The sequence below is a fragment of the Babylonia areolata genome, chromosome 24, assembly GCF_041734735.1.
Source record: "Babylonia areolata isolate BAREFJ2019XMU chromosome 24, ASM4173473v1, whole genome shotgun sequence".
Lineage (NCBI taxonomy): Eukaryota > Metazoa > Mollusca > Gastropoda > Neogastropoda > Buccinidae > Babylonia > Babylonia areolata.
The window spans coordinates 40,780,912-40,790,340 of NC_134899.1; the positions used below are offsets into that span (position 1 = coordinate 40,780,912).

Here is a 9,429-nt window from a genome sequence, read left to right on the forward strand (position 1 = left end):
TTTTGTTTGTTTGTTTGTTTGGTGCGATCATGAAAACAAAAGAAATAAGCAATATAATATGCAAGCAGGTGTATCACTATTGTCACAGAAGTCCATGTGCTTTTCATCTGCTCGCTTCTTTGCCACCACCGTGTTTCCAAACGAGGGCATATTTTAACATCCGTCAGTAGCTGCGTGTGCCAACAAAGACTTTTGCTATACACTGCAGAGTACAGGCACTTGCTCGCATGCGCGCGCGCCCACACACATGCACACACAGACGCGCGCGCGCACACACACACAAAAACAGAAACAAAACAAAAAACCAACAACACATAAACATGTACAAGTAAACGCCTTCTATTAAGAGACACAAAGAGAGAGAGAGAGAGAACACACTGAACACTGAAATGTTTCATGTCATTAGCTGTAAACCTCTAGTGACATAGTAGGTACAAACTAGAACAAAAATGGTGCAAAACAAATAAGATGAAACAGAAAGGAAAAACATAACCAAAGTAAACTAAACTACTAAGGGATTAGCGGCACTTTGGTATTTTGTCGTTTGCTTAAAATGTCCATGTGGCAGGCGGGTACTGTGCTTTTTTTGCCCCCAGTCGTTCGTCTCTAAGGTTTGAACAGTACACAGGAAACAAAGTACATAATATAATCCGAATAATAATTATCTAAGCATGTGACATCGACACACATCATATCAATACGAACACATAACAAAGTACATGGAAAACATATAACAAATCAGAAAAATCCATTGTCGAAATTGACCAAATGTAACCCTTCCTTTTGTCTATGCCTTTCCCCCCTCATAGAACCCATACTAAGATCATAAAACAGAGAGAGAGAGAGAGAGAGAGAGAGAGAAACCTCCACATACGTCCAGAGCGCTGCGCTCTTCACGCTTTGGGTGCCTACCCTATCTTTGGATAGAACATTAACATTAAAGGAAATACAATAGCCAGACAAAATGGATGAATAAGTAAACACATGAAGTAGATGTATAAACATACACTTTTTATGGTTTTCAGAATTCTGCTTGAACCGAACTGAACTGTCACACGTGTGCAGACATTCAAAGACACAGGAAACGGCGTAAGAACGATCGCGCATGTACACTCTAGAAGTATACCACATCCAAACCGAAAGCCGTTTACAACCAACCGTCATGACCAGAAACTGGACGTTTTTTTGGAAAGTATATGATCCATGTGATCTGATATCACGGAAGAATATATCTGTACAAAAGACTGAAGTGGGAGGTGGGGGGGGGGGGGGGAGGGGGCGGTGGGGGGGGGGGGGTAGGAAATGAAAGAAAAGACAAGGGAAGATCGATATTACGAAGTTCTTTGACTTATCTGATGGCGACGAAGAGTTTTGTTCAACGCCAGTCACAGTAAACTGGAAACTGTCTACAGGCTCTGATAATGATCTCTGCTGTAGAGCTGTGACTTTAGAGCACAGTGATCTGAAACCTACTGACTCACTGACTGGTACCTCGGCATCTCTGGTTCTAACAGACAGGTTGAAGTGGAGTGTTAGCCTAGAGGTAACGCGTCCGCCCAGGAAGCCAGAGAATCTGAGCGCAGTGGTTCGAATCCCATAGTCGTCAGTATTTTCTTCCCCTCCATTTGACCTTTGACGTAAAAGAACCCACGGCAACAAAAGGACTGTCTTTGGCTACTTCTGTAGAAAAATAATTTCGATAGGAAAACAAACAGAATGGCAGGCAGAAAAAAAAACAATCAAAAAATGCGTGGCGCTCTCAGTGTTGCGACGCGCTCTCCCTGGGAAAAGCAGCCCGAATTTCACACAGAGAAATCTGTTGCGACAAAAAAGGACTAATACAATACAATATACAAATATGTATCACTGGGTGCTGTTGCCGAAACACTCAGCATTCCCTTCGCGTTGATGCTGACAGGCAAGTAGACCAAACCCAGTTAAAGTGTGAGGCTAATATTACGTTTTATTGTCAAAAGTTGAAATGTGGAGGACTTACAATACGTTGCGTGTCACATGTTAAAATGTTGACTTACGTTACGTCGTTAATGAATTGTGTTTGCACGTTATGTTTATTCATGTTTTTTTTATGAGTTCGTCTAAACAATGCCGACATAAGTGGTACGCTGAAATCCAAAATGTTTTGCTGTCATTTCAAAAGTTCACATTGTCATATTAAAAAAAAATATTCAGACCATTACTTCATTCTACTCTCTCTCTCTCTCTCTGTCTCTCTGTCTCTCTGTCTCTCTGTCTCTCTCTCTCTCTCTCTCTCTCTCTCTCTCTCTCTCTCTCTCTCCCTCCCTTTCTCTGTGTGTGTGTGTGTGTGTGTGTGTGTGTGTGTTTTATCACATTCTTTCTGCAGGACGTTTTTGTTTTGTTTTCCTTTTCTCTTTCTCCCCTTTCCATGAAATGTATGTGTGCTATTGTAATTGATGTAGATTAGCAAGGACAGAATGGGAGTTCTGAGTTCTGAGTTCTCTCTCTCTCTCTCTCTCTCTCTCTCTCTCTATATATATATATATATATATATATATATATATATATATATATATCTCTGTGTGTGTGTGTGTGTGTGTGTGTGGAAGAAAAAAAAAGATAGATAAAAGTCTTCATAATTATCTGAACTTTATGTTGCAAAGCATAATTTCGATCATATCACTGTACCTAGTGCGTTCCAACAGCCTGGTCTCCTATAATCTATTCAGACGCTCAGCGTGCAAATTTCTCTTCTGTTTATTGGCAGCACGGCCCGAGGAGCTGGGATACGTATCTTACATAAGGCCAAAAGCATCTCAAAGCAGTCCAAATGGGAATCCTTGGCCCTGGTTCCCTCCAGGCGGTGACAGCACACTGCTGAGTAAGGCACTAAAATACCATGCCCGGATCTGATAATTGATTCCAGAGACACACAGGGGTGGGGGGACAACCGGAAAAATAATCAATTCCAGGTCTGTCTTCCAAACCGAATGTTCAACCTCCAGCAAACAAAATGTCATGCAGGGGAAGCTAAACTTGGAAAATGTCACTGGTACTGATCTTTTTTTCCCCCTACAGGTCGGAAGCAAATTTGTGAACTAGGCCCATAAACAGAAACTAGGGGGTGCTAAATGTGTCCCTTCTGTCAAGTGCATTTGTACTGGTGATGTGACAGTTAAGCATATGATTTTTTTTAAAACTGTGATTTCACGAAGCCTTTCCTGCACGAAAGTGTATCAACACAAGTCACTTGGAACTTTGATGTTTTTTGACTTTTTGCATTCATTATCAGTTGTTTGTCTCGTTGAATTAACGACTCTTCTTTTAGAATAAGTCTTTATCACCAAGTGTACCGGGATTACAAGGAATGTTGAGGAGGAAGGGGGGGGGGGGGGGGGGGGGGGGGGTAGTACATTAAAAGGTACAAACCTAAATCGAAAACCATACACAAACACAGATACAGTAGAAATTAGGATACATACATGTGCATATCAATACAAGAACTTGTGCACACTCACACATGCACGCACACACACACACACACACACACACACACATCCATCCACACACACACACATCCATCCACACACACACACACACACACACACACACACACACATGTTTGAACAGAAGCCGCATATTACATGTGGGTTGGGCTGATGACTAGATATTCAGGTAGATGGTTGTTGATTGCACTATTCTATTTAATCATACTGGATTTGTTCGGGAGAGGGCATTGACTGCTTTGGGGAAAAAGCTATTGGCGAAGCGATTGGCTTTCGTCCTTATTCTTCTGTACCGACGACCAGAGGGGAGCATCTCGATAATCCCAAAAGCTGGATGTGATTCGTCCTGGCTGAGTGATTTTGCTTTTTTGAGTAGCTGCTTATGATATATGTCATCTAGGGAAGGTAGATCAGCCCCGGTAATCTTGGTGGCAGTTTTTACGAAGTCCAGTAAGTGATTTCCTATAATTATGTTTATATATTCATTTCGAATATTCATCTTTGATTATACCCTCCTTATACCTGGTTTACCCCAACTCACCAATCACCCCCCCCCCCTCCTCTCCTACCTTTTAAACGATAACATTCAAACGTGGAAAAGAATACTATAACAAAATGTCTACAACCACCAGAATGTTTAACGGTACGTCAATAAAAAAAATCTCCTAGGGGGTGTTCAATTTAAAGAGAAGAGATGGGTCTCTATTTCTAAAAGTAAGTGTCCAAATGATACAGAAAGCAACCGTCACTTCATGCTGAAAGAAAAGGCAGCTTCTGAAACAAAATACCAGCTGCAAGAGTGAACCCAGCGTTCCAGCAGTTGCTGTGTTTTCATCTGGTCATTACGGGTATACCTAACATTTTGTTTATTGATGAATTTAGACACGCATTTAAAGTATACAATGGCATGATTTAGACATGGCGTTTTTAGAACTGCCGAACACATTTACTGTTACTGAGAACACGCTGAAGCTGAACTGGTATGTCCACCTTTCCGTAAAGAGAGGTAGTATGGGATGCACTTTGTTTTATTCTGTCATATTTTGTGTGATTTAGCACATTGTGTAGCAATTGTGAATATTCCCCCATCTGTTTCATACTACTTAACGGCACATCAACTGTCAGAGATCTGTCAATGTATATGTGTTAAGAGTTTCAGTAGTGATCTACTTTTTAAATGGTTATCTAAGCATGTGCAACTCATGATGTGGTTGTGTATTATTTGCGTAAGTGGACATCACTAGATATTGTGATGTGTTGCTTCTGATAAAATCATTGTTTCATTTGCTTTTCAAATCAAACAATAAGATAAACATAGTCAGAGACTCAATGCCTCTGACATTAATCTCAAGTACCGAAACAAACCGATTTTGATATACAGACACCAATATTAAGACACCACATCAAAATCTCGGAAATTGCAACCTCTCATATTCGTTGCATGCACAGCTACCGGTGGCTTTTTTTCCCAAGTTTTCAAATGGGTCAGTTCTTCTACTTCTGATTCATACAAAGTCTTTGATGAAGCATAAGATCCATTCCAATGTAATCCAAAAACCTAGAAGACATGATTTATCGAGTGTGCCAAATATTACTCCGATCAGATAACAAATCTGGATTGACACAATGTGTGATAGTCAGTTGTGTCCGACTATGACCATCAGAACAGCAGAGGAGGCAACTGCTGTCCCAACTGTCTGGGTGAGTTATTTGATTACAGTGGAGAATGTCTTGGCCAAGTTACATCCCCACTCTCTCGGCCCAGAGGGTTTTAGGACAGTCGGCGTTGGGATGATTCCCAAAGACCAACCTGCCCTCCAAGGCTGCAGCACTAAGAGCCAGTGCAAAATTGCCTCCTAGTTTGAGAGTCAGCCACACATAATAGTCATGTGTAAAGAGACTTACAGACAAGCACACAAATCAAACCCAACACCACCCATTACAGGGGTGTATAACACAAAGAGAAAGAAAAATGAAAGGACAAGCACCCCTCCCTCGTGCCCCTTCCCTCCCCTCTCTCCTCACCATAACCTCCCACCTTCCCTTCCCCACATCCCTCCCCCCCTCACCCCCCCGCTCTCCCAAACAAGGGGTTGATGTGTCGAGGCTCTCCTCCCTCCGCTAATCTGATGGCGACCAACAGTTTGCTCATTCATCACAGCGAAGTGGGAAGTGTCTGCTGACTTTTTAATATCTGCTGCAGGGCGTGAGGAAAACTGACACCCCAACCATCCCCTGGCTGCCACCCTGGTGTCTCTGGCGCTGCCAGACAAATCGGTATTGATGGGCACAGGTGCCGAGACCCCTTGTTCATGATCGATGCTCACACAAGCTGACGGGCCAAACCTTGTTAAAAAGGTGTAGACTTTCGTTACGTTCTGGGTCGGTCACGGGGTGGGGTGGGGTGGGGTGTAAGAACATGTATTGAAAAAAATCAACCTGGGACAGTGTGAAGGCTTGCGTGAACCGAAGTGTGTGTGTCGTGCTTTTCTGTGCTGGCGAGAATATCACGTGCTCGGGTCAGCAAGTTGAACATCTGAGTCTTTCTGTTATTGTTGTTATTGTTACTTTTGCTGTTGCTGTCTGTATGAAATCAGTCCCTTCCCCTCTCTCATTTTCCAAGCTTCCCCCTTCTATGCTTTTGCTGTTGCTGTCTGTATGAGTTCAGTCCCTTCCCTCTCTCCTTTTCCAAGCTCTTCCCTTCTGTTGTACAGTGATCGTCCCCTATTTTCTTCTCATGTATCATCTATTTTCCCTCATTGTCTCCCGCCATTCATCTGTCTGTAAAACGGGCGCAATAGCCGAGTGGTCAAAGCGTTGGCCTTTCAATCTGAGGGCCCCGGGTTCGAATCTCAGTAACGGCACCTGGTGGGTAAAGGGTGGGGATTTTTCCGATTTCCCAGGTCAACGTATGTACATACCTGCTTGTGCCTGAACCCCCTTCGTGTGTATACGCAAGCAGAAGATCAGATACGCACGTTAAAGATCCTGTGATCCATGTCAGCGTTTGGCTTATGGAAACAAGAACATACCCAGCATGCACACTCCCGAAAACGGAGTATGGCTGCTTACATGGCGGGGTAAAAACGGGCTTGCACGTAACAGCCCACTCGTATACATACGAGTGAACGTGGGAGTTGCAGCCCACGAACCAAGAAGAAGAAGAAGAAGAATCTGTCTGTGTCAGTCTTCTAGTGTGTCTGTCCATCTGTCTCTCTTCTTCCCATCGTCAGTATCTTTCTCTTTCATAATTATTCCCCCCTTGTGTCTTGCCGCAGGCTGTTTGTTGATACGGATTGAATTCCCTCATATAAGCTGTGCGCTTAAAGGTCGCGTTTAATGATCCTATCAAATGCAAACATGTATGAAATATGTATCATGGCATGAGACGTGACGGCATCAATCTCTCCACCCCCTCCCTCTCTCCCTCCCTCGCTTCCTCTCTCTCTCTCTCTGTCTTTCTTTGTCTCTGTCTGTCTGTCTATCTGTCTCTGTCTCTCTGTCTGTCTGTCTCTGTCTCTGTCTCTCTCTCTCTCTCTCTCTCTCTCTTAGAGCCTTGCTTGTCGGGGTGTTGAATATATTCTTGAGGACCAGCACGGTAGATGGATTGGCCCAGTTGGAGACATGAAAACGCCGTGATAAAAGCTTTCTTCTTCTTCTTCTTCTTCTTCTTCTTCTTCTTCTTCTTCTTCTTCTCTCTCTCTTGCTATATCTCTGTCTCTTTCTTCCCCCCCCCCTCTCTCTCCTTCTCTCTGTATATCTCTCTGGAACTGCAAACTTTTCAGCACAGTACAACAGCCGTGTACTCTCAGATGAACCTGTGTTGTACTGACACGACCGACATTCTCAAACTCATAATAGGGTATGAGATAGCATAGCAATACGTAAACTTGTTTCGAAGATCTGAAACATCCTTTCCTATTCATACTGCTTGGCTGATTAGTAATGTGAATATTATAAGTATTTTTAAGAATTCCTTGTTGCTTCTCTGTTTTTTACCACTTCGTATCCTTACTATATGAAATGTGAAATTGTCCCGAATACTAACAGACTCGAACCATAATACCAACAATAACAACTACAGCCACAATGATAATGATGGTGATGATGATGATGATGAGGAGGAGGAGGAGGAGGATCAAAATTATGAAGGTGATGATGATAGAGAGATGGAAAGAAAGAGAGAAATGTCTTCAAATGGAAAGCTCAGTAAGGTACAAAGAATACTGCACCAGTCTCACCCCTTGACAACAGCAGATAATTTCCCACTGCACACATGACCTTCCACGCCCCTTTCCCTCACAGTGCAGGCGAACTGATACATACTTATTAATACGGCCACGGCTTTTAACAAAGCACAATGGCCCGGAAGAGAATACGTAATGAACATGCATGTCATTAACCTAGGATGATGACGGTTTCAATGATCTGGTTATTTGCAATGGTGTTTTTTTTTTTATTAATTCATTTATGTATTTTTGTACACACGCACGCACACACACATACACACACACACACACACACACACACACACACACACACACACACACACACACACACACACACACACACACACACATAACACATACACACATACATACACATACAACGCCCATGGATGGTAATGATATATTAGAAAATAGCAAACAAATACATAGATAAGTACATAGATAAACAAACAAATAAACCAATATCTATCTATAATACACACACATACATATAATACACGCACACACACACACACACACACACACACACACACACACACACACACATATATATATATATATATATATATATATATATATATATATAATACACACACACACACACACACACACACACATATATATATATATATATATATATATATATGTGTGTGTGTGTGTGTGTGTGTGTGTGTGTGTGTGTGTGTGTTATATGTGTGTATTATATCTATATATATATATATATGTGTGTGTGTGTGTGTGTGTGTGTGTGTGTGTGTGTGTGTGTGTGTGTGTGTGCGTATATTATATGTATGTGTGTGTATTATGGATAGAAAGATATTGGTTTATTTGTTTGTTTATCTATGTATTTATCTATGTATTTGTTTGCTATTTTCTAATATATCATTACCATCCATGGGCGTTGTCTCCACACTACCCTCTTAATTGAACAGCTCAATGTATGCTCATACTGTACTTCAGCAGTCCAAATGTCAGCAGACCACATGGTTTGATTAAAGCCAGCTACCAGATCAGATTCCATCCTTTTGTCAAACTACCCCATTGGTGTTCAGCAGGGTTTTGAGACACCTGTTATAGGAACTAATGGAGACAAAGACTGCTTTTTGTGAATACATTCAGTGAGTTCCTCACTAGGAAACCGTCAACACATCACTTCACTGACAATTCCCACAAATCTACCGAAGACTTTAATGTGAATTCAGCCTGGTTGTAAGTAATGAATAAAACTGGGCCCAAGACTGAACCCTGTGGCATTCCATACTTCAACACAGATGGAGTGGATTCATGACCAACAAGGACAGACTGGGTGCGACAAGTTCAGTACGAGACAAGCCAATCCAGACAGCGTTTCATAGCATCCAAAAGTGGTACGCAACCGTGTAATAAGGATCCCATGGTCAATGGTGTCGAACGCTTCCGGCAAGTCAAGCAGTGACAAAGTAGACACACGGCCGCTCTCAGGGGCCTGAAGGGGGTCATTAACCACACGCAACAAGGCGGCTTCGGTGTTATAGCGCTTACTGTAGGCTGACTGAAACGAAACACAATACGCTCCAATACTTTTAACAAGAAAGGTAAATTTGAAAAAAACAAACCCAAAAAACCCCATGACGGTAGTGTTTTCAGGTCCCCATTTAGACTTCATGCATTGCCAAGCATTTTGTGTGTGTGTGTGTGTGTGTGTGTGTGTGTGTGTGTGTGTGTGTGTGTGTGTGTGT

The 9,429-nt window shown here is 42.3% G+C and overlaps 1 protein-coding gene across 2 annotated transcripts in view; it reads left to right on the forward strand.

Annotated features, from left to right (window-relative positions):
• The window catches only part of LOC143298830 (BTB/POZ domain-containing protein KCTD12-like), a 93,696-nt gene that overhangs the window by 47,870 nt on the left and 36,397 nt on the right, over positions 1-9,429 (forward strand). The window lies entirely within an intron of this gene.